Source organism: Helianthus annuus, chromosome 11 (assembly GCF_002127325.2).
Source record: "Helianthus annuus cultivar XRQ/B chromosome 11, HanXRQr2.0-SUNRISE, whole genome shotgun sequence".
NCBI classification, from domain to species: domain Eukaryota; kingdom Viridiplantae; phylum Streptophyta; class Magnoliopsida; order Asterales; family Asteraceae; genus Helianthus; species Helianthus annuus.
The window spans coordinates 183,396,722-183,418,646 of record NC_035443.2 but is presented as its reverse complement, the minus strand read 5'-3'; the positions used below and the strand labels follow the sequence as shown (position 1 = coordinate 183,418,646).

Here is a 21,925-nt window from a genome sequence, read left to right as displayed (position 1 = left end):
TACAGACGACAATTGTAGAATACAAATACTCAATCACTGTTTAATATAATGTAAATCATTTGAGGTTTTGTAAAAGCCTTTGCAAAAAAAGGTTTATAAAAAGGAGATTACTCACATTGCTGTCTTAGGTTTTTCCTTTATGATTTCCTGGAGATTATCTTTTGATTACACAAATGCACACGCGTTAGTATAATAACCCAATATTTACGTTAGTAATACCCTCCCCGAGACGGCATTCCAACGACTAAGTCGGGCAAAACCACGACTGCCGTTACGGAACCCTAAATCGATCGGGCAGCGTATCTAATACGTAACCGAGGGTTATGATACTTACAACGAGGCAGAACTTCGTTATTTAGGGGGGGTATTATGCCCGGAAATTACTTTAGCTATATAGAAATTGAGAGAGAAAGTTGAAAGATTGAACGAGTTGGACTGAAGGATGATCAAAGCAATTTATAGGGCTTGTTTGACGGTCTCTCGCGCCCCGTGACGGAGACAAGGACGTCCGTCGCGCCCCATGAGCTAGGGGTGTTGGCCTTAGCTTTGCTGAGTGGGCCCTGTAGCTCTGACACGCTTGTGCCACGTGGCGTCACCGGGTGAGGGCGGGTGGCCAGGGGCTCGCGCCCCGCGACGGCCCTTAAGGACACTGTCGCGCCCCGCCAGGAACCATAAATTTTTCTTTTTATTTTTTTTAAATATATAAGGTATTTTGAGGTTGGTTTTCGCATACGGGGTATATTTTAGGACGTATAGGGACATTTTAAACATATTAGAGATGTCGGAAATATTTTGGAGGGTTGTTATACAATCTATGACAAAACGGAACATAATCCCAGATTGTCTAAAGAAGAGCTTTTATCATGTGTCGTATGTTGGACAGAATATAGTTCAACTAGAGGAGTTCTGCCAGGGCAAAAAATAATCCATGTAGTTTCTGTTTGGCACCTTCAATCTTCGTTGCTTCATTAAAATTATGAAGCAGTTTCTGTATCGGTTATTCAGATCTCTATTCGGTCATCTTTCCAAACTGCAACACACGAATGTACAGAAAATCCCGAAGAAATTTAACCGAGATCACCGAAATCAAATCATGTTGAACAACAATCACCTGTTAATTGTTTCAGATGAGATGACATGTTTGGTAACAAAGAGGAACAATTTCTTCTTTTGTTCTTCAATCTTTGTTAGTTGTTATTGTTTTATTTTTTTTATTTTTTTTACTTTTAGAAAGGTTTGAGAGAGAAAGTTTTACTCAAATTACAGTTAGTCTTAAATGCTACAAAAGTGTGATGATACCAAAAGAAGCTTGCAAACACTCAGAAATCATCAAAATGATATTGAAATTTTTGGGCCTTCAAATTATTTTGGGAAACATGAAAGAAGACTACCTCACGAAACGAGGTTTCATAATCATGAGAAACGAAGAAACTTGATCTTGGAAGAGATCGAAGATTTGGGTACAACTTCAAGTCATTAAGATCACTCTGCAGTAGTTGATCATGCCGACTGTAATAAAACGGAACATAATCCCAGATTGTCTAGAGAAGCGCTTTTATAATGTGTTATATGTTGGACGAATATATGGATGGAAAGCCTGCAAAGATGGTAGCATTCCTTGCCCACCAAAAGATATTGGTGGTTGTAATGATGGGACCCTTGATTTAAATGCATAATGTGCGTTGATTGGATTGTAGATATTCTAGAGTATTCCACCAAAAAGGTAGTTGCTAAATCACGACATCGTAATCACTGAAAAAATGCTCTCCTCAACAAAATTTTCACAGTTCAAAACAACAAACCCAACAGAACCTCAACCTCAATCTTTTGAAATGGATGAAAATGTTTTTGAGAATACGAGACAGAACGCATGGCTTGCCTCTTAAGTGCATGAAATGTGGGCCGAAGCGCTGCCCTTTAGCCAAAGCGCGGCGCTTAGGGTTCAAAACGTGACACTTTCTCCGACATCGTACAGAATATAAAATCCCATCAAGTCTCATCACCCTATGTGTGCAGATCGCACCCTAAACGCCTCGCTTTGCCAAAGCGGGGCGCTTCAACCTACAAGTGTTTGACATCGTACACCATCACATCACCGGTTGCCTAGAAAGCAGGCCAAAACGCCCCCCTTTGGTCAAAGCGGGGCGCTTTGGGGTGTGAAAATAAGGTTTGGGTGTGTGAATATTAAGGACATAACTTTATCTTCTTATAACACTTTTTAAATTTTTAACTTTATGAAGTATATAGTTAAATTAATCTTTAATTTTAACTTTTTTTGTGGTTACTCTTTTCCCCAACGAATGGAACATTCATAGTTTAATATCTTATTGATTATTTATGATTTTGTATTTATTTCATTTTTACTTTTTTTTCCTTTCGTTTTAGCATTTTTTCCTTGACGGTACATTAACAAATTATAACAATACCCATCGAATTCTCTACACATAACGAACCAAAACAATACCAATGAATTATAATCGTAGCACGCAGAAGAATGGGGAAAAATGTTACTCGTCGCAAAGCGCGTGCTTAATATGACCTTAGTTTCTATTAACAACAAATACGACCTTTGTTTCTATTACCAACAAAAACGAGAACATGCCTTTATATATATAAATAATCGAAGCACTATTGTACAAGCTGTTAGAACTGCTTCAAAGTTTTCTTTTTTATATAGTTTTTTCCTCTTACTACCTTAAAATTTTGACGTTTTTAAAAAATTCTGATTTGTCATTTCTACGTGCTTTATATTTATCATTGTTTCGCATAATTTTTTTTCGCAGGATGATTACTCATGTACAAGGATGCAACAGAAATGTATAGGCTGACCCACGACATGGTGTCAATAGAGAACTCGAAAATCATTATGCCAGATTTTTTTAACGGCAACTTTTGATCACTGACGGATCAGGGAGTATCATCGTGCCACCATCAGAGCCACTCCCACCTGATCATATCTATTTCCACTAGACAATAATGCCTATACACTAATTCAAAAGGAAACCCAATAAATCTGAGAAAACCCTTTTTAGAAATCGAACTCAAAACCCAATAGCCTCTAAACCTTATGCCGTTCACAAAATGTCACTAGACTATAATGTAATAGTCCATTTTGCTAGATAAGGATTAAAGGGAGACTGTGTGTAATCTAGCAGTCTTCTTTTTCCCAAGGGCCCAAGCTCTGATGGAAAAAATAATATGTGGATATGGTTGAAGGTAGTAAAATGCATTATTTTTGGCGAATCTTGACCCAAAGTAAACGCATGCTTGGATTTTTGGAAACATGCCATTTTATCCTTACTTACAGACGTATAAAATTATTCAGTATATATACACTCGGTGACAAGCTAAAAGAAAAGTAAAAAACAAATTCACGTTGAAGAACAATCTGAATATTTTTCATCATATATCACTTCTAAAATTGTTGTAAGGTCAATAAGATTTATTCTAGGGCAAAGAAAAAGATTATTCAAGTTATAATATATTTATGGTGGCATGTTGTAGCAAATGGAAACAAGAAACGAAAGGGTATTATCGGATGGCCAAGTTAGAATTGAGACATCAAGTCACTTTCTTTTTATTGGATTAAAAATAGATCTATGTTTATAACGTTATTTTAGCAGGATTGGTCTCTTTCATCTTTTAGTTTATATTTGTTATGTGTGTCTCTAGCGTTTTGCTAGTGGGCTCTAACGAATTTTTCGTTAAAAAAATAAGATTTATTCTAATCTGACAACAATCAATCTTCTTATTGAATTTGTTGAAAAGTTCAATTAAAGTGATTACTTTGTCGTGACGAACGAAATAATCACTTTAAACCTCAAAACACAAAAATTATAATCACCATCAAACCTTACTCAATTTGTAATTTGTATGTGATGATTATTTATTTATTTTCCCTTTAAAATGGATAAAACAATGAAAATCATAATTTTCTACATACATAATGCGTGACTCGTGTAATATCCTACTCGAGAATTAATGAGAAGCGTAGTGAAAAGAAAAAAAGTTAGGTATACAAAGCTATGGAAGGGATGATTACTAAACTTAATCAGTGCCCAATTTGAAAAAAAAAAAAATATTCAAATGGCTTTTGGGAAAGCTTGAGTTATAGAAGGAACCCAACAACTTTGTCTCTAGCAGGTAGGGCTGTAAACGAACCGAACGAACACGAACAAGACCTTGTTCGTGTTCGTTCGTTAAGGAGATAAATGTGTTCACGAACGGTTCATGAACACTTACCGAACGAGATTTTATGTTCGTGTTCGTTCATTAAGTAAATGAGTGTGTTCGCGAACGGTTCACGAACACAAACAAACACAAATAAATTTGGCGAACACGACAAAAGATAAAGATAGATGGCTCAGAGAGTAGCACTCGAACTTGAATCCCTTATCGTGGGACGGGGGTCAATCGTATTCGCCGATGTAAATAATGAGAAATGAAAGGGAAATGATGCATAAACAACGTGAAAGTGGGTTTCTTAGTTTAATTATTAGGGTAATAAAATAAATAAAAGTTTAATAATATAAAAAGTACAAATAAAAAAGTACAAAGATCTTCAATTAAAACACAAATATACAAACATAAACGAACGCAAATCAACGAATGTTCATGAACATGTTCACGAACACGTTCACGAACACGTTCACGAACACGTTCACGAACACCTTACCGAACGTTCACGAACACAATCGAACGAACGAGACCTCCGTTCATGTTCGTTCATTTAACTAATCGAACGAAATTTCTTGTTCATGTTCGTTCGTTTATTAAACGAACGAACATAAACGAACTTCCCGTCGAACGGTTCACGAACTGTTCGCTGAACGTTCGGTTCGTTTACAGCCCTGCTAGCAGGGGTGTAAATGAGCTGATCCATTCATGATCTATTCGAGACTATCTCACTAAAAACTCAAATCAAACAGAGATTAAACGAGCTTGATCACGACCCGGGCATATACTGGAGCACACAAAACAAATGAGTTGGAGGTTTACATAGCTACCGTGGTTTAATCCAAAGTAATTATTTTAACTTAAATACCAATACTGATACGGTAAGTAAGGTCATACCTACGAGGAATTTGTCGTCAGGGTAGAAGAATTTAACTAAGAACTAAAGTTATCTAATTAAGGGTTGGTTTGTTTGTTTTAGGATTTGAAACCTTTGAAAACCCAGTTATATAAAACTAGTTTGAACCCGACCCAAACCAATTTCTATATAGTTTGGTTATTTTCCTCAATAAACGGTTTACGACTTGAACTAATTTCAACTCAAACCGGTTTTGATCAAATTTGACCAGATCGATTGATTGAGAATAGCACTTTTTAAACCGAAAGGTATATGGTGCAAGTTTAAATATACATAAAGGTTGATTTGCATATTTTTGTAAAATCTAACTGGCCCACGTATATTTTTAAGTTATCTTTTCTATCTTTATTTGCTTAGCACTAATGTTGGATAGGGAACTAGATAAATTGTTTGTGCCTTGTGGAGACCAAACAGATGGCTTTTTCAAAGCTACTTTTTTTTTACTATTAAACAATTTAATTATCCATGTGCTAAATGAGAGATAAAACGAAGTGTTGTCTTTTTCATTATTCATATTTAATACTAAGTTAAAAACGTGTAAAACAAATATTCGTGTCATATAGGTCGTAATGGTTAGTGTAACAACCATAACTTTATATTCTTTTAACTTATATTTAATTTTTAAAATTTAGAAAAACAATATAGTTAAATTAATCTTTAATTTCGACTCTTTTGTGGTTACTCTTTTCCCCAACGAATCGAACACGCATAGTTTGATAACTTATTGATTATATCACGGCTTTATTTTTTTCTTGCATTTTAACATTTTTCCCTCACGGTACCATAACAAACTATAACAATACCGATAGAATTTCCTACACATAACAAACCGAAACGATACCGATCTAGTTATAGTCGCATCGCACCGAAAAATGCGGAAAAATTGTTACTTGTTGCGAACCGCGTGCTTAATACGACCATATTTTATTATTATATACACATTTAAGTTTTAACATATTTTTATTTTTATTTTACTTTTTTAAAACCATATTTTCTTTTTTATTTATCACTAGAATTTTGACCTGTGTCGCGCGTTGCAGCGGCAACGTCGCGTTTGTTACTTCATTACATGCGTAACGATGATGGCATTAACGTGTAGTGCGCGCACGTGATGTTACACATTTTTTACCTTGTTACACCAGTTACTTTCGTGACATTATTGTCATTGGACATAGATAAAAAAGAGTATGTCTCGGACGTTGTAGTGTAAAGTCGTAAAAGTAATTTAGACATTAACGTAACTAGGCATAGATAAACAAATGTATAATAATCTATCCATGTTGCGGTGTAAAGTCTTGAAAGTAATTTATACAAAAGGTGTCAAGTTATTGAGTAGAAAAGTTGGAGGGAACGTCATTAGACATAGATAAAAAAGGGTATGCCCCGGACGTTGTGATGTAAAGTCCTAAAAGTAATTTAGACATTAACATAGCAAGACATAGATTAAAAAGGTATAATAATGTGTCGCATGTTGTGGTGTAAAGTTTTAAAAGTAATTTAAACAAAAGGAGGTGTCAAGTGATTAAGTAAAAAATGTTAAGAGGGTCAAAATTGTCAATTACTGAAAGTTATAAGTGAATGTGTAACTTACTTAAAGAAAAGGGGTAATAGTGTTCATAAAGTGGAAAAACTTGAATGTGTAAGCGTCTTTTTTGTTGGTTCAAAATTTTGAAGATGAGAAATAAAAAAGTCAAAAAGTTGAGGGTTAAAAGAGAAAGGTCTCCACCGACCTTTCTCTATAATAGTACTAGCTTACAACCCCGTGTATTACACGGGTTAAATGACAAAAAAAATGAAAATTATAAACTTGAATATAATCCTTATTAATGAAATGACTTATTTAGATAAAATCGTAAACAAAAGATCAGTTATATTTTCGCTATTCAAAATAATTTTCTAAGTTTTCACTTCTCACTAGTACAAAAGCAGTTTTTGGTGCTAGGGTTTATGCCCTTTTGAGAGCTTTTTGAGAGAGCACCAACAAATATACCACCAAATAATGAGATTTGTTGGTGCTGCTAAATAAAAGCACCATTAAATCTCTAAACAGACTACCAAAAAATTAATAATAGAAACCAAATCAATCCACCATTAAATCTCTAAACACCACCAAAAAAATCAATGATAGAAACCAAATTAGTCCACCATTAAATCTCTAAACACACCACCAAAAAATCAATGATAGAAACTAGTGCCTAAAAATATACATTATTTGAACAAATGTTTTTTAGTTTATTTTACTTATAAAACATCCAAACATAATGTATAAAATCTACAAGCATAATGAAATAAAATTACATGTTCATGGGAAGCTACAAAGAATGAGATACAAACATTGATTTCTATAAAGTCATTTCCTAAAATAACAATTTAAACACATACAATCAAACCAAATCAACGTAGTGTATAACTGTACATCCTTGGCACTTTAAAGCATAAATGACGTCCATCGACATAATAGTTTTTCGGCGAGTATCTTCGGTGTATTTGATGGCATCACGCATAATATTAACAAGAAAGATCTTCAAAAATCTCGTGTCTCTTCGTAGATAAGGCCATTGATACGCTTTACATCACATCGCCGGTTTCTTGATACTGTAGAAGCCGTTCTGGAAAACTTTCCGGTGAGGCTTTACTCCTTAACATTTTTCTCTCTCTAAAAAAGATTTTGATTTTAACATTGTATATGTACATATGTGGGTATAAAGGTTGTGTTTTTGGAGGCTTAATTTGATCCATTGATTGAATAGGATGAGAGGAATTGAAAACCATAGGATTATGATCCATGTGATGCCTAAGAAAATGTTTTGATTAGTTCACATTTTTGTTGCTATTAACAACTTCACCCTCAAAAAATCAATTTGACGGTACTATTAACAATTTCACCCTCAAAAAATCAATTTAATGGTGCTATTAACAATTTCACCCTCAAAAAATCAATTTAATGGTGTTGTATAACTTCTAAGCATTTAATGGTGTGGTAATCTGGTGCTTTGTATTCTAAAACACCACCAAAAATTGAATTTGATACCACCAAAAAAATGGTTTTGTACTAGTGTCTCTTTTGAGATACTACAATCCATTTTATTATATGTCTTAAAAAGAAGTAAGGCTAAAAAAATAATGATCATAAAATTGTAAGTATTTTTAAAAACAATTATAAGTTATGAGGTTATGGTAAATAAATTGTAATTAAATTCTACTATGTATATTACTGATATAAAAAATTCTTTGATATAAATACTATTTTTAGATATATGGATCATGAGACAATATACGAATATCATCATTGTATAGAAAATATTACATTTAAAAAAAATCATACTAAAAATAAAGTACACATTTAAAAAATAGGACTAAAGTTTTTTAAACTATAAATTTGAGCGTCTACAATAACTTTTTTAATTAGTAGTCGACATTTAAATATTCAAATTAATTTTTTATAATATTATATAATGCATGATGATAATGTTTTTAGTTGCGTAATATGATTGAAACTAAGTTTAATATTTAAAACTCAATGTTATTAGGAAGTTGGACCATTTTTTAAGATGAAAACATAGTGATATTAACATAAATTTAAAATTAGAATTTAATATTGTAAGAAAATATTGAACATATAATGTTATATACTTAATAGCAAAAAAAAAAATATATGCCTTTTAAAAACCATTTAGTGTTCGCTTTAAAGATAATTTAGTACTTTATTTAGATAACCCACTTGTAATTTTAGTCTTCTAAGTTATATACTATAAGTACTTGTACATGTGATTTGATACTTTATTAGTAATTATTGTTTATATCCAAATAATATATTTTATCTTAACAAATATATATGGTTAGGGTAAAACGAAAATTTCTACAAGTTGTGAAAACTTAGAGAAATCGGCCTTACAAAAAGTTTTTTGAATTATTTACAGGGGGTGTGAATGAGCGGTTAGAGACTCAGGGCGTTAAACTTTTTGATTTTGGATTCAAGTGGTTAAAATCACTAAAACATAGAGACTCAAAAAGTAATTTATTATTAATTAAATTTGAATTATATGTTTGATCTGTAACTATATTAAATAATATTATACTTATTATATTATTTGATACATTTATATTTGTTATAGATAATTATTAATTAAATTTTAATTTATACGTTTATTTCTAACTATATTAATTAATATTATATTATATTTTGTGTATAAAAATTAATATGTAATATTATTATTAAGAGAGAGGAGGCACCAGAGAGTGACACATGTACAAAAAATTTTTGTTTATTAGTATAGGAAGATATAAATGTGTTTTTATTAATTGTTTTGTATTTTTTTTCTTAAATCATATTTCCTTTATAAAATAGTTTGATATCTTTTTAATAAGTTATGTTTGTTAATTATATAATACTCTAATTTTCAACATTTCTATGCAATAGAGGTTGTACCATTAGCTTTGTTTCTTTTTTGTGCAAATAAAGGTTGTACCTTCTGCTTAATTGGTGTTTCTTATACACACATTGCTTTCTTTACTCATCCCCCAAACTCATACATACACATAGAGAGAGAGACACCGAACGGGCGTCACATCAGAGAGAGAGAGAGAAGCAGGATAGAGAGAGAGAGACTGATGATAGGGAGAGGAAGCCGGTCACCTGAACCCGATTGGCAGCAATGGCAGCTAGGGTTTCAGTTTAGGGGTTTACATACACATCTAGAGAGAGAGAGACCTAACGGGCGTAGCATCAGAGAGAGAGAGAAGCAGGATAGAGAGAGAGACCGATGAAAGGAAGAGGAAGCCGGTCACCTGAACCCGATTGGCAGCGATGGCGGCTAGGGTTTGAGTTTAGGGGTTTTACAACCAGATCGTGAAGGTGTTGAGGACAACCAATAGCCAGAGGAAATATTTAAACAGGTAGCTGTACCTATGGCTTAATTTGTTTTTTGTGCATATTTAAGGTGTACATTTGGTTATGTTAGTTGTAGAAGATAATGAGAAAGCGCGGTTATTGTGGGTGCATAGTGAGAGGTTAGCTTTAGCGTTCGGGTTAGTTAGTACACCGTCAGGATGCCCGATTCATATTATGAAAAATCTTAGAATATGCTTGGACTGCCATGTTGTCGTCAAGTTTATATCGAATATTGTGAAGCGGGAAATTGTTGTTAGAGATATAAATCGGTCATCACTTTAAAGATGGGGTTTGCTCTTGTGGCGATTATTGGTGAATCTACAGGCATGTAAAATTATGTTACTTTATGAATGATTATTCTGGCATTGATGTCTTGTGGGAAATTTTCCTTTGTTGATATTAAGTAGCTTAAAGAAGGTAGCAAAACATGTTCTGTGTCATCTGTGGTACGGATGTTTACGGTCCGGTCCGGTCCGGTCGGCTAGATAATGTAAACCAAACTGGCTAGGTTGGTTTGGTTGGCCAAAACGGATTAGTTTGGCGGTTTGGATTGGATTTTTAAGTTTTCATTTTTTTCTAAATCTGTGTAGAATCATTAAAAATCAACTGTGTAGAATCCAAATTAAAACCATAAATAATTGCAACTAAAATTATGCATAATACCAATTATATATACTAATGTTCCCATTACACTCAACTACTTTTTGGAGCGATCTTAGCTGCAATCCTGCATTTTTGCTGCATACTTTGTATTTTTGCTGTATACTTTGTATACTTGCACATTACGCCCCCCGCTTATGGTATGCGCATATAATGTATATATGTGTCTGCCATTGGGGGGGGGGTGAAATTGAACTAATTTTAACGTTATTTTACTAATTTTGTGAAAATAACGTTAAAAGCGGGGGATGGTTAATCATGCATCATGTGGTGGCGTTGATAGCTGAAAGACAAAAGCGTACATGCACTAATCGGTCTTTGTCCCGATTGCTGAGTATTATATGCCTTATGTCCAAGGCTTGATGCAAAACTACTATCGAACCAGGGGTCTCATTGGAAGCAGCCTCTCTATTCCTACGGGGTAGAGGTAAGGTTGTCTACATCTTACTCTCCTCAGACCCTACCTTAGCTTTGCTATTGGTGGGATTTACTGAGTAGTATGATGATGATGATTTTGTATACTTGCACATCTGTACTCATAAACTATTAGCAAACAAGAATAATTCAAATTAATTTGAGTTATTCTATCTATAATCAATCTCCATAATTATCGTTTCTATCATTGGTAGTTTGTATCTCCTTTATTGTAAATACATAATTGTAGTTGTACATCCCATAGATTAAGCTTATCCACCTGCTACCCAACCCACCAGATCCATCTATATTGTTTAACTTACATAATCTATTATCTGTATACACTATACATGATTACCAATGGAAATATTAGCTTAAACACTAATGTTTATTGTTTATATTTGTTAGCTGATTATGTTTACTTTGAACATACATGATTACCTATCTTATGCATTGGTCGTGTTTAACATATCATCTGTATGCAGGTACACATCAGCAAAAGTGGGTGCGATTACCAATGGAAATATTAGCTTACACACTGATGTTTATTGTTTAACACAAGTCAACCCTCAAATAAAACATTAGTTCAGGTTAAAACTATGACCCTTATGGTAAACATGTATATTATGGCCAAAGGAAAGGTTTAAATGCTATTCTTTTTGTAAAGTTTTCTCTATTTATATATACAGGTCACAAAAAGAAAAGCAAGTCGTAGGTTCGTAATCTTCCCCTACCAAAACACTAATTTACATATTCATATAGAAATTCGTCATTATTACTGATATTCTTGCTAATTGTTCAGAGGTTTCGTCATTTGTTCATGCATCTGAGGGAGATTCGGTTACAAAGATGACTAATGGTGCTTTTATTTCCAACGCGGCTTCTGTGGTTACCCGAGTGATGAAGATGACCAACAGCCTTTCATAAGTTCTTTAATTTGAATCTTTGTTGAATTTACACTTCTTTATGAATTTTTTTTAGCCCTATAGGCTGTGCAAGTTAGGTCATACTTATTGTTAAATTGCCTGCAGTGGTGTCTCAGACTCAGCTGAAGGAAGTGGTGTTACGGTAGAGGGATCTGCTTATCTCCCAGGAGAGGCTGAAGGAAGTGATGTTACCTTTTCTCATTTCTTTCTTTTAATTTGTCTTTCTTATTGTTTGATGATCTCTTATGTAGTGTTGCATTTATCTCTTTTTTTGGCCGTCACTAAAATGTGATTTCATGCTCATGTATGTATTAATCAGGCTGCTGATGAAGATGATGACAGTGGTGTGGATCTTTTTGGTGAAGAGACGAAAGAGGAGAAGAAGGCTGAAAGTTATAATCCCTACACATCCTTAAGTTCAAGGGTTATATGGTAATTAGTATAAAGATTGGCGGTTACAAAGTTGAGGGGCTATTTGTGACAAGACAGAACTTGGTAACCACCACCCTAAAGGGTGCTAAACCCCTAAAGGACATCCATTCGCAATTCACAGCCATACAAGGATGAAGGGACACGACTTTGGATCTTAGAGACCCACCTCTTCACATTTAATTACAACCACAAGATCTAGAGACACATCCGTTCACGAAGGGACATGTCTCTACACTCGTACCCATTAGATTAGTATAAATAGGGATAGATAGTTTCATTTGTAGTTCGTTCATCACATTCCATTGTACAAATTCTCAGTTTATCTATTCAAGTTATTCGATTGTCTAGAGATCAAAGATCCATTGGGGCCAACAAAGGCTGCTAAAGATCATGCAGCTACAGTGAAGGCATCTGGAAAGAAGAAAGAATGTGAGTTGTTGAAAGTTTAGCACTTGAAAGTCTGGTTGGCTGCATTTTAATTGATTTGAGAAGATTACTGACGCCCATGTGATGGTTCAAATCAATATCGGCTTCTTGATCCCTACTGGAAGCTTCTTATTTGGTGATTTGAATTACATGGGTTTAGGCGAAGCATTGGTGTACACGATTATTTATATAACGTTGTAGTTATAGTTGTTACTCGGATTTTGATGACGAAAGAAGTATGATAAGCTTAAACACAACTGGTGTAAATCTGATCGATTGCAAGCCAATTTCGTTGCCCCCGACGCAACGCGCGCGGGTCACTTTTCTAGTTTTCCCCAAAAGACAATAAATAGTGAGTTTAGTTTTATAATAATATATAACATTTTATTATTTAATATTGTTATAGTGTATTACTATATTTACTTTCAATTTTTAACATATTTTTATTGTTATTTTACTTTTTTAAAAGAGTTAATTACATACTTAGTCCATGTGGTTTGCACAAAATAACATATATAGGTTCTAATAGTTTAAAATCACATTCTAGGGTATTAACTTTTCATTTTGTAACGTTTGGAGGTATTGACTTCTTATAGGGTATTAACATAGTTAGTCTCTGTGTTTTGCACAAAATAACATACTTAGGTACTAACAGAATGTGATTTTAAACCTACAAATAACGTTAATACCTCCAAACGTTACAAAATTAAAAGTTAATAACCTAGAATGTGATTTTAAACTATTAGTACCTAAGTATGTTACTTTGTGGAAACCACATGGACTATGTAATTAACTCTTTTTAAAACCATATTTCTTTTATCATTTGTTTTTTTTTTAATAATTCTCTTTTGATTTTTTAAATCATATTTTCTTTATCACATAATTTGAAATTTCTCTAATAACTTACGTTCATTATTTTTTTTTATAAACTCAACTACCTAGTTGTATTTAATTTTCTCCCCCGACATTCCTATATAAATTTTAAAAATTGAAGTTATATTTAAAATAGAGTATTTATTTGGTGTAACAAAACAGTATGATGATAAACTAAACTGATTCTAAGTGATTGGCTTTCTAAACAACATGCTTCATTTCAAATAACGTTTATCTTAAATTATCATTTGCTTTGTTCCGTTGTAATGCGCTACATCAACAAAACTAGTAATCACTTTAAACCTCAAAATACACAAACATTAATCACCATCAACCTTACTCAATTTGTAATTTGTATATGATTATTTATTTATTTATTTTCCATTTAAAATGGATAAAACGACATGTCTACTATTAAAATTCATGTAAAATAAGTTAAAAAATGAAACTCGTAATTTTTATATATAACATAAAGTGTGACTCGTGTAATATTCTTAATTAGTTATGGTCCCAAATCCTGTACAAGGAGTCATAGCACGGGCACGTAAAGAGCCATACACAAACTTAGCAAAATATCTCTTGATGATCTTTATACGGATGTGCGAGCCCTTCATGGCGCACCCAACACAGTGACAAGTAATACAAGTATAAATTGTACCGGTTGCAAGAGCTGTAGCCAATCACCTTATGCGAGACTTTAACTAGACAACTACCACGATGGCCAATCATACATGAGACAAGAAGTACGACACGACAATGACGTGGAACCAATCAGGTTACGGCGTTCACTGCTCCATGATCTTCACTCACAGTTGGTGATAGACTCGACAACAAGGACAACTGCCAAGCCACGTGGCTCCAATCACCATGCGCCAGCGTCTCCATACCCGGCAAACACTGACAGTCGTGCCAGATGACAGAAAGAGGATATTCCTTGTGGGAGGCTTCCGGCCCAAGGCTCGTCGGCCCATCAACCAACAACAGTGAGTAATAACTGAATCGTTAACCGAAATCAACCAACAACGGTTATCGATTTTTTTCTACCCTCATTTAACAAAAATTAACTGAACCGAATAATTCATATTTCATATATTTCTAGATTTATACCTTGAGCTCATGTATTTCATATTTATACCCCCTATTTCATGTACCTATATACCCATTTCATGTATTTATACTTAAATTTCATGGATTTATAATCAAAAGGTTTAGCTTAAGTATGGTATTGGCTATTAACCGAAATAAAATGAATCAAACCAAAAAGTGTCAATCTAAGTGAATAAACCAAACTGATTAATTGAAAACGGAATGGCTAATAAAATAGACTAATCGATGACCTTAATTTCGATTGAGGATAATAATCTAACCAACCGAACAACGCACACCGTAGCAATGTCTGTGTTTCCCAATGTATCACGCATGCACCTATCGGTTAGTAACCAAAACTGGTTATTGGTGAGGAATAACTAAATCGTTAACCTAAACCAAACCGAAAACAAATGAAAACGAACTGAAATCAACCAAAAACTTAAATAACTAAAAACTAAATTAACCAAAAAACAGTTATCATTGTTTGTACTCTTGTTTAACCAAAAATAGCCGAACCGAACCGAATAATTAATATTTTCATATATTTCTAAATTTTATACCTCCTGTTCACATATTTCATATTTTATATCTCCATTTCGTATATTTATACTTTCAGTTCATGTATTTATATCTCATTTTCATATATTTCTAAGCAAAAGTTTTAGCCCAAGTTTGGTTTTTGCTATTAATTGAAATTAAATGAACCAAACCAAAAACCGTTAATCTAACCGAATAAACCAAAGTTATTAATCGAAAACTGATTGGTTAATAAAATAGACTGACCGATGACTTTGGTTTCGGCTTTGGTTGAGAATAATAACCGAACTGACCGAACCATGCACGACATAATGAAATGGATTACCCGATTACTTCGCTTTTGATATATATATATATATATATATATATATATATATATATAATGATGCTACAATAAATCTTATATGAATAAAACAACTACCAAAAAATGAGGATTGTAATACGGTGTGTCACTCCCGTCGCATCATATAGTGATCCTGCTAGCATATGAAACATAAGAGGTTTCTACCGTGCTGAAATTTAAGTGGCCCACATGCTTTTTTAAAGTTATGTTTTCTATCTTTATTTCCCTAGCACTAATGTTAGGTAGGGACTTTGATAAATTATTTCTGCATTGTGAGTCCACAAGGGTGGTTTTTCCAAAGTTATTTTTTTTTTTTTACTATTAGACAACTTAATTATATATGTGCAAAATGAGAGACAGAACAAAGTGACCCAATAGATTGAATAAATTATTCATCAGCACTTTAAATTAAAATCATATAGAAATAGAAATGAAATAATAGTAAAGTAAATGTGTAAAACAGAACTAGATCATAATTGTGTAACAACCACAACTTTAAACACTTTTAACTCTTTATAATTATTAAACTTGTTGAATTGTATAGTTAAATTTTTTTTAACGGTAGATCAACTGAATTTTATGCTTATTCCAAAGGGTCAACATATGCTGTTTAAACCCTTCACCCCAAGTTCGAATCCCTCCGAGAGGTGTTCTCCCATATTTACATAATTTTGCACTTAATTGTATAGTTAAATTAATCTTTAATTTTAAACGAATCCAACACCTATAGTTAGACATCTTATTGATTATGTTACAGCTTATTATTATTTTTTTTTAACTTTTTTCATTTCGTTTTAATTTTTTTTTCTTTGACGGTACCATAACAAACTATAACAATACCAATCGATTTGAAACCTTTGAAAAAACAGTTATATAAAACTAGTTTGAACCCGGCCAAAACCAATTTTGTGGCACCTGCAGAAAATCCAGAGTCACCCTAAGCTATCGCTCGAGTTCTCAGTTTTTTTTCGCTGAGACTGTTTATCAAATTATCAAATTTCGGGACGAAATTTCTTTCAAGTTGGGGATGATGTGACAACCCGAATATTCAGGTTAGCACTACATAAATTCCACAACCCTTCAACGTGTATCCTTACGTTTGATTCATTAAATGTTTGTGTGCGTGTGAGTAATTATCCATGAAACCACTTATACTTGAACCCATTAGATGTGTATTGGATAATCATTTTATGTTTAAAACATGAACCCATTATTCGTATATTGGATACTCATTGCATGTTTGATTCATGAACCCTTTAGGTGTATTGTTAGTCTTTTGGACTGGGCCGCAAACCCACTCGTAACACACTTTATGGCTGTTTGGGCCTCTCTCGTCTGGCCCACATAGTATATCAGGCCCGAAACCATTATATGTTATATATGGGGGCGGGTATTTGGGTTACTTGTAGCCCACCCCTAAACCATGATCCTATGTTGTATTAGATTGATTATTATCAACAACTAAAACAAACCCTACCCTCCTCTCAAGAACACGCACGGCAACAGGAGACCCCCCCCCCCCTGTTCGCAGCTTATTGGTTTGTACGCCCTCATCACTTCTTGGTTAGTGTTATTATCATTCATTATAAATCTGCAATAAGGTGTGGAATTGTATGCATAGACTTTGTTTATGTATTGTGACTTGACTAGGATTGTTGAGTATGTTATACGTGATATGTGTGCCGTTGTATGTTGCGTTTAAAACGGTAGAGTAGGGAAATCTTGTAGGGTTTATGGTTAGAATTGGAAGTATGCTGATTGTTGTATTTATCTTGTGTGAGGATGGTATGATCGATAATAATAATATGTGTGTTATGATTCATGATAGTGTATTAGTTTGCGTAACATGCTCATGATAATAATGTGAATTACTTGACTTAATCCGAATCAAATGAAGGCTGTTAATTAAGGTTTGATTTCGTGATGTGTTATAACCATCCACAACAAAAACTAAACCACTGATATAAGAGTGGTCGTCAATAATTTTGGGATGGAAAAACTTAACAAATAAAAAAAAGGGATTCCAAGAATGAAACTGGTTAGGGGACGAGGGTGAAGTCCAATAGATTTGTGGTTAATGGTTTGATGGAAGTGGATAATCTTGAATAAGAAAATGGCGGCCATGTGCATTTGGAGTCTTGATATAATCAAATCATGTGCACATCCTAAGTGGTCAGACTAGTCTAGGATATTAACGTTGTGTGAATTGTATGATGTAATGATGTCATCGAAACAAGTGGGGATTTCATGTTAATATGCTGCTCGTGAACTTGACCCATGTGTGAATGAATGTATTTAAGTGTTTTGGTTCATAATTTAGGCCAACTAGGATTGCGACCCGCCGCAATGCGGCGGGGATTCTTTAGTTATAACTAAGTCAATCTAGGACCCGCACGTTATGTTAAACCTGTCAAACGGGGAAAAAATAGACGATGTAAAAACGTTCACCCACACACGCACGTTGCGTCATGTTAACTCGCAAAATTTAGAACGAAACATAAAAACGTTAAACTAAAGACGCACGTTGCGATGTGTTAAGTCACAAAATTTAGAACCAAGCATAAAGCGAAAAATTTGCGAAAAATAAAAACTATAAAGGACCAAAGTTGAAAGTAAAAAAAGTTATGAGAATAGATTGCAAAAGATAAAAAGTTTTGGGTCAAAAGTAAAAAAAAACAAATAGTTCCGAGTTAAAAGTAATTTATGAAATACTTTTGGGTGAAAAGTAAAAAAAAAAACATTTTTTTTTGAAAAACCCACAAAGCCAACGTTACGACAACCATATGCATAACCATTTTTTCTTTGAAAACCCCCCAAAGCACACCCGTGTTGCGGCGGGGCGTAAAACGGTGTCAAATAGTACCAATGTCACACAACCGTCATCGACCACCAATACCGACTCGACCTAGGATATGTGTGTTGCGACGAACTTGTCAAACATGGAAAAATAGAGGTAAAAACGTTGAACCACACATGCACGTTGCGTCGTATTAACTTGAAAAATTTAGAACTATACGTAAAACGAAAATTTGCGAAAGATGAAAAGTATAAGTGACAAAAGTTGTGAAGTTAAATTGCAAATAATGAAAAGTTTTTGAAGTTAAATTGCAAATAATGAAAAGTTTTGGGTTAAAGTTAAAAAATAAATTGTGTAGGGTTAAAATTGTAAAAGATAAAAAACTTAGGGTTAAAAGTAAAAAATAAACTTTTTTTTTTTGAAAGTCACCCAATGCACAATGTGCAAGTGATGATGCACAAAATTGTTGCAAAGTTATATATGGAATAATGATCATAAACAATCGAAATAATATGAATACTCCATTAATAATGTTTATTGACAGTCAAAGGTATTATGTGTATTGGATGATGCTATGATGTTCTTGTATGTGGAAATTGGATCTGTTTACATAATGAACTATATTGGCATGATGACACGTAACTTTAGGGTATTTGTGGCATGATGATTATAGAACTATGATGATGAATTATTTGATGACATGAGTGTTATGAAACCAGCAAGGGATTGGCACGATTAAGGATGATTAGATATGATAACAATGTTAGTTGCCATAATGATAATTGAGGTTCATCTAAATCGAAAAAGGGTAAATTGTTTGATTTAAATTGAATAGCCATGTAAACATGATCGTGGATATAAATTACTAGGGAAATGTTTTGGAAAATTAGTGCAACCAATTGTCATAAAATGAGGCATTGGAGAATGGACTCACACATTTATAAACGTGGGCCGGAAACCATCAGATTGAGATGTTGGGCCTCTAGTCAATTGAGCTGCACATCTACTTGAGTAACGTACTAAACTACTAAGTGTTAAAGTAAGACACGGGTTGTGAATGTGAACTTTATGTGATTCGGATGCCTTTTAGGTGACTATGTGACAACCTGTGCGCTATATGTGATTTGTTACATGCGTGTCTTGAAGGAATAAGAAACTAACCGTCATTGAAACCATATTAGGGTGTGGGTGTCCAATGATAAACAAGTAAATTAATCTTACCGAGCAAAACTAAGGTGAGTTCACTGCTCTTTTTCAAGCATGCATCCCGGGGAGGGATATCGGGTAACGTTCCGGGGAGGAACGTCAGGTTAATGGGATGTTTGTTATTACACTCATTGTCTATCACATAAGACCCCTTACATCTACCGATAGTTGCGGGGGAGGCAACGAGGTTATTAGTTGATAGCGCTATTAGGTTTGGCACCCTCACACTATACCGGGGAGGACGGGCGTGAACTAATTTCCTTAAAGCATGACCAATGTTTTGATAGAGACATTGGGGTTGGGCAAATACATCTTGTAGCCATCTGCGGTAATCGAGTTAATAACAACATCAAATCAAATTATTGAACTATTCAACTGTTGAACTGTTTTATACACATACCTCGTAACTAAATGCGTTAACAAAACTTTGAACTCACCAGCGTTGTCTGATACACTTGTTGCATGCTCGCAGGTCGTTAGATATCTTGGATTTGGGAACTTGCTGCCTGGAGTAGCTGGAGTGGTCATGGGTCGACTGGAGGGATTCATGTGACTGAATTATTGATATTATACATTGGTTTTGAAACAGTTTAACTTTGGTTTACTATTTGCTTCCTCTGAACATGTTGGTTTTTATTGAAACTCGTTAATGCTATTTTTTCATTAATAATTAAGGATTTTATTTTGAAACTTGTATGGGTTCAATGTAAATAGTGGCTCATTGTTGGTACGTCATACGCCTAACAGGGGTATTCCCTAGGTGGTATTTTAGGGGTGTGACAAATTTCTATAGGGTTTGGTTATTTTCCTTAATAATAACCGGTTTCAACTCATACCAGTTTTCTTCAAATTTGACCAAACTAATTGGTTAAAAATAGCGCTTTTTAAACTAAAATGTATATGGTGCAATTTTATGTATACATAAAAGTTAATTTGTGTAATTTTGTCAAATTTAGTTGTTCACATGCTTTTTTGAGATATCTTTTATATTTTTGTTTGCCTAGCATTGATGCTGGGCAGAGAATTTGATAAATTGTTTATGCATGTGGAGTTTACAGAGCTGGTTTTGTCAAAGTTACCTTTTTTTTTACTATTATGGGGGCATGGGCGTAGCTTCCTTGGGGCGGATTTCGACGCGTAGTGTTATGAACAGTATTTTCGTATAGAAACTTTTAGGTATATACGTTTTCGCCCCCTCGGAATTGGGAAAAATTGACCCCCAAGCTTTGCCAATATGGGGGTGTTTGGCTAAGCTTATTTATCTCAAAAAAAGTATCTTTTTGTTAAAAAGACTTATTGACTTATGACTTCTTAAAAAATAGTTTTTAAAAAAGTGTTTGGATTAATTTATGTGATGAGAAAAGCCAATAAGTCAATAAGTTGTTTTTTAAATAGTGTTTGGTTTAACTTATTCATGTAAAATGACTAAGGAGCTTCAAAAAGCCACCATGTTCTATGAAAAGTTATAAGAAGCTACAAAAAATCACAGTGTTCTAATTTTTCAAAACTGACTTTTTCTCTCTATACAAAAAGTCATTTTAAAAAGTCATTTGGAGTTTGCCAAACACTTTTTCTCCTTATTAACTTTTTATAAAAGTCAATAAGTTATAAAGAGGTGTGAAAAAGTTTAGCCAAACACCCCTATATATGTGCCAAATGAGAGATAGAACGAAGTGTGGTCTTTTTCGTTTTTTTATATTAATATTAAGGTAAATGTATAAAACATAAATTCATGTCATATAGGTCTTAATTAGGGCTGTAAACGAACCGAACGAACACGAACAAGGCCATGTTCATGTTTGTTCGTTAAGAAAATTAACATGTTTACGAACGAATGACGAACATAAGTTTATATTCGTGTTCGTTCGTTAAGGAAATTCAGTTGTTCACGAACAGTTCGTGAACACTGGTCTCGAACACAAATGAACGCAAACAAATAAAAAAGAACGCAAACGAACATTTAATTTGAAAATAAAAAAATAAAAACATTGTTATCCTTAAACATTGGCTATAAGTAGTACCCTTAACTTCGATTCGATATGAGCCCATCTTCTACCTCTGCATCTAGGTTAATTAGAAAACCTAAACTCTTCAAGGTGGATTTGGATGGTAATGTCTTTTGCTATCACGACATTGTTGCAGTTCTTCGAGTAGTAGCTGGAGGAAAAAGTGAAAGACATGGTCAACAATTTTCGACTGCTCTCATTGGCCTGTAACTTCCCTTGTTCATCTTCCCTCT

General features: G+C 33.7%; 1 long non-coding RNA gene across 1 annotated transcript; it reads left to right on the top strand.

Annotated features, from left to right (window-relative positions):
- Window positions 1–17,112: 17,112 nt before the first annotated feature.
- LOC118484320 lies at window positions 17,113–20,199 on the top strand. Its single transcript, XR_004873319.1, has 3 exons — window positions 17,113–17,246; window positions 19,662–19,715; window positions 20,159–20,199. It is a non-coding gene; the product is annotated as an uncharacterized LOC118484320 (long non-coding RNA).
- The last annotated feature ends 1,726 nt before the right edge of the window (window positions 20,200–21,925 follow it).